Below are 6,010 nucleotides of genomic sequence, written 5' to 3'. Positions count from 1 at the left end.
AGTTTCAGTAGCTGCATTTGACGTTCGCAGTCCTGATCTTCCTTCTATCTTATTTGCTTTATTTCCGCATTTCTAGAGAACGATATGTAGTAGGTTGATACTCATGTATTAGAGGCTCAGACTTGTGACACCGGATTCTTCGGACTGTGTAGTAGTATTTCTACTTGGGTTTTTCGCATGTTTTAACTATATTTCAGAGTTTCAGTATTATGACTTAGTAATTATTTGTGTTAATTGAATCATGAGCTGTATAAAAAGGGTTAAGGTTGTTGAATTGGTCGGGCTTGCCTAGCAGTGTTTTGGGCGCCATCACGACCGGGAAAATGGTCGTGACAACTATTAAACTTCTTCACCAAATAAGGTTTTATTAAAGAATCTTGTCAAGTTATTTCTGATGCAATATTTGTTCAGTAGTGCTTTGTCGTAACCATCTCGTTTGGTATTAAACTCTTCAGGGATCCTGTTACTGAAACTATCCCAAGAGTGACACCGAACTTTGATTTTCTTTAGCATTCTCCCACTACGACTAAGTACTACTAATATTATCTTCATTACCTTACGACATTGAAATATTAGTGACTTCTTACTATAGTGTTCACTGTTCAAACATCACTCCAACTCGATAAAGGCATATTATGTCTATTAACGTTCTCCCACTACTCAAATGCAATGGAACGTCAATTCTGACTTGTGGGTTTTGATGTTCTTGAACGTCAATTTGCCTTATTTTTGGATATTCAATAAACATGCACCTTCTATTCTTAGTTCCAACTTACATATCCGCTTTCCCTTTCAGCACATATGCAGGACAATCCTATATCTGAACATGCCACGGACTGAGCTTACATTCAGTCCACTGTTCTACAGATGTCCCAGGTACTAACTTAGAAGGAACTAAATTTAGAATGCAATTTGCAGTTTCTAGAAAATATTCCAAAAACAAATAAGGCAATCTGAATAACATGTCATTAATCTATCCATGTCCAAAAGAGACTTATTTCTTCTTTCTACCACACCACTCTATTATGGAGTTTACGGTGTAGTCAATTGAGATGTAATCCCTTATTCTGATAAGTAACAAAAGAACTCTTTAGAGAGGTGCTCGCTACTACAATCAAATTGCAGTAACTTAATATATTTCCTTGGTGCTTCTCCGTTTCAAGTCTTAAAATCTTGATTTACTTAATTCATTAATACTTACGGTGCATCAAATAAATATATTAATATTTTGAGTAATCATTTATGAACGTCACAAAAATACTCAAAACTATCTCTCACCAGTATGCTCATTTAACCATACAAATCAGAAGGAATTCATTCTAGCTTATCACTAGCTTTATTTCCTTTTGAAGGGAAACAACCTTTAGTCAAATTTCCTTCCAAACAGGATCTACAAGTTGGTAGTGCCTCTACTTTCAATGAACCTTATGGTCCATCCTTGACCAACTTGAAATCCTATCTAGATTAATATGACTTAGACAAGTGCACAGATAAGTTTTACTCAATTTTGAAGAACATATTCTCTTATGAGGTAGACTATTATTGTTCTATTCAGGAGAGACATTAATATACAATAACAAGGTCATGCATTCATGCACCACAAGAGATAAAACGTTTATCAAGCTCAATAACTCAAGAGTTATTCGAAAAATAAAACAAATACCCATTTCTTATTTTGCCCAGAAACCGGAATTAAATTCCTTCTAACAAAAATTACATATATTGCATCCTTTAAATTAATGTCTTATCACTAAAAGAAAATTTTAACAAGCAATGCGACAAATTACATAAAGTCATTGTGGAGTTGAGATAAAAATATTAAATACATCATAATAAGTCAAAACACTGAATACTAAAATTCAGACTGCATTCAATATTTATATACATACATGCATCTCGAATAATAAATTTCGATGGGAAAAGAATCATTCATGCAAAGTATATTATATAATGCAAGAATTATACAATCCAAAAATAAATAGAACCAACTCAGATGGAGAGTATACTATTATTTTCAGTCAATTGCATATAACCTTTTAGTACAAAAATTTTAAACACACTGCACATATATGTCATGCATCTTGAATAGCAATTTCGATGGGAAAAGAACTACTCATGCAACATACATATGTAATGCCAGATTATTCACTCCAATAATTAAAACAGACCAAACTCAGATGGAGAGTATACTGTTAATTTAAGTCAAGTGAACATCATTTTTAATAGCTCTAGTTCCATTGATTCAACATGTATACTCAGATGGAGAGTAAGTACACGATATCAATTACTAGTATTTCACCTAGTGAGCTTACAATAAATTTATCCGATATGGAGGAAGACCTAAAGTCAAGCGTAAATTTATTTATTACTCACTTGAAATTAATAGTGGAAGACCATAGAAATATATTTCTATCACCACTTAATCATGATTGTATTTTAGTTACAAAATTGATTCAACTCTTAAACTCAGATAGAGAGCTAATACAGGTTATCAATAACTAGTAACTATATCCAGTGAGTTCATAATAAATTTATCCGATATGGAGGAAGACCTAACGTCAACGCATAAATTTATTATCTCACTATAAATAAAAAATGGAGATCATAGGGGTTAATTCCTATCACCACTTTATCACAACCATGAACTTTTCTCTGAGGATTAAGTTCCATAATTAAAAAAATGCTCAAAACCCCATTTAAACAGTCTTAAAACGCTAAAATTAATGTTTTTCACTGCATAGCAGTGAGTATTGTTCATTGGGATGTTTCTGGTAAGCCTACCAAATTTCATATCAATCGAAGATCGTTAAAATCACAATCACCAAAAATTGCGACCAAATTTGGAAAATTACCATTTTAAGCATTTTTTAAGAATTTAAAATATGACCTACATTCTTATCATATACCAATTCATGTCAAATTAGCATGTGTTATCATGTTCCAGATTAGACATAAATAAAATGATAGAAAGAATGACTTTTCGTATGTAAATCACATTTTAATCCGCCAAACCTCCAAAAAACTCATCTAAACGATCCCGAATCGTCAAAATACGATGTGATTCACTGCATAGCAGTGAGTTCTTCTTAATTGATCGTTTCCAATGATCCTACCAAATTTCAGGTCATTCGGAGATCGTGAAATTTACGATCGCCAAAAACTTGACCAAATTCGAATAAATTATTTTTGGCGTATTTAGGATTAAATCCATGTGATTTGCATTCTTGCTATATATCATATCAAGTTAAACCATCATGTTTCAGATTTAACACAAATATAGCCGATATATAAAGAATAATTTTTCATATTTATAACAAATTCAATTTAATAAACTGCTTGAAAACCCCTCTAAACGACCTCAAAATGCCGAAAAACAGCATGATTCACTGCTTAGCAGTGAGTTTTTCTCACTAGATCGTTTTTGATGAACCTACCAAGTTTCAGGTCAATCGGAGTTCGTCAAATTCATGACCACCAACCTGTAACCAAACTTGGAGAATAACCGTTTTAAGCAGTTTCATGAATTAAAATAAATATGATATTGATTTCCATTCTTCTTATAATTATACTATGAGCTCAAGGCATATATTATGTTCTTCCTATTTCTAGGATACACAATATCTTCTTGTGCAATAAATTATCCTTTTATTAAATACACAAGAACCTAAGATATTATATTTTCTCCTGTTCGGCGAAAACCCCAATATCTCTTCTCATGGGTGAAGTTGGTCTTACTAGTACCCAAAGATAAAACTCTTTTCCTAGTTAGGAACCTCCACCACTAATGTAGATTTATCAAGGATAATTTTCACATGGTACATTAAGCAGACTTTCATGACTCAAATAAATAGATCATTTTGTGGATCCTACTTATTAATCATAATGCTCAATCCATGAATAGACACAATTTCACATGTACAAATTTATTAAGAATTTTTCATGAGTTCAAATTAGCAAACCACTTTAGTGGTAACTATTTATTACTCACAAAATTCTCAATTTACAAGTGAAGATACATGTAGCTCATAAAATTACTTTATGGCAGATTATGGACCACAACTTAAAAGCCATGCCAATAATATAAAACTCATACAAAATATCGTCATATTTCACTTACTTACAACCTCCAACCAGAGAAAAAAATTTTTCATCGAAAATCCAAGACTAGCAATCACGTGGGGCATGAAAACATAAACTAAAATTTGAGAATTTTTTTTATGCACCAATATGCCTAACCCACCAATCATTAGTCATCCAGGATATCAAACAAAGGATTTCACTTTCTTACAAAATAATTATATCATTACACAATATCAATTATACCTTGTAAGACCTAGTGAATAAAATCCTACACCTCTATTATTGAATTTAATTCAACAACATATCTATTTACTAATACCAATGTGTAAACCTATTATATCACCAGTGTTTAATCATGGAGACCATGGGGAGTCACCCCCACCATCATTAATTAAAAACGAATTAAAATTATTAAAAAGTAATTTCCAGAAAATAGAAAAACGTCCAAAACACAGTCCAAACGACCTCAAAATGCCGAAAAATACCATGATTCACTGCTAAAGCATTGGGTTTTTCTCACCACGTCGTTTCCGATGGACCCACCAAATTTCAGCTCAATCGGAGTCCGTCAAGTTCATTGACCTCCGAAAATATCGGCTATTCGGTCAAAATCAGGTTTTGCGTTTTGCTAGAGTTTACCCCAAAAAATTCAGATAATCTCAATCAAATATCAATTAAAAAAAAGCATATATCTCATGATTACAAGAATAATCCAAAAATTTTGCACAGTTAATTCACAAAACAGCAGTGCAGTTTTTCAGAAAATCACATATACATGTAATTCAAAAACGCACATAAACACGATATTCTTGTTTCATGAAAAACTTAGTTATCTAATTAGATGTGAGTGGGCTATGATACCAATTGTTGGATTAGTATATGCAGCGGAAGCAATCCCAGTATCAAAATCACATGTAATCTAGACAACTAGCATAAACGGGATTTCACGGGTTACCTCTTGAAGCGTGAGCAAACTCCTTTATCACGCGAGCCTCCAATTCTACAGCAACTCAATGAATTCTCCATACCCCGCACGATCACGATCTCCGAACGTTCCACGGTCTTCTACTGTGTTACCCAAATAATACCCGGAAATAGTAATTTCGTGTGGGCGAAATTTCTAAGGAAAAGGGGCTGAAATTCGGCCACCATGTGCTCCCTCTTCTAGGTGGAAAACCTTATGTATTTATAGCACAAGTTTTAAGGGTTAAAACCCTTTTCCAAAACCTGTTGGGTTTTCTTTTCCACTAGAAAAAGGATTTCTTTATTTTCTATTATTTAGGCACAGCAGGGACCACAAAATTTAATTAACAAGGCTTCCAATTATGGAATTAATTTATAATTTTCGAAATTAATATCCACCATAATTAATTACGAATTATTCCACTAAAAATTCGTAATTGCACTCCTTATTCAATTTCGAAATTCATCCATTAAATCTTATTTAACTCCCCATGTTAAGATTCAGATACTAATCAATTAAATTAAATTACTGACAATTTAATTTATTGATTATTTCCTTTAGACTTTCGCTTAACTTATTTCATGTGTCGGATACAAAATCCACCGGCCGGGTTTACACATGAAAAATTATAAGCTTTCATAAAGGTGTATCATCAATCTCTAAACCGAGACATGGATTCCATCAACTAACTATTACTTCGCCAATGTACATTATTATTATCCAATTTACCAGGCATATTGACCACAAAAGAATCTCGCCTTTTAATAAATCAAAACAATAATAATATACACAGCTAATAATAATTATATCAAGATTAAGAGTGTAAGTACATTTAATGGCTAGAGAGTTTATTTTATTAAGTCAGTATAAAATACTTATCTCTACTTGGTCCGTTCAATACATACAAAATGTACTAGCACAAGAAGTTGGAATTAAACCATTCTCATAATCAAGATAAATTATATT

Source organism: Nicotiana attenuata, chromosome 7, assembly GCF_001879085.1.
Source record: "Nicotiana attenuata strain UT chromosome 7, NIATTr2, whole genome shotgun sequence".
Classification (NCBI taxonomy): Eukaryota; Viridiplantae; Streptophyta; class Magnoliopsida; order Solanales; family Solanaceae; genus Nicotiana; species Nicotiana attenuata.
Note: the sequence above shows the minus strand (reverse complement) of the source record.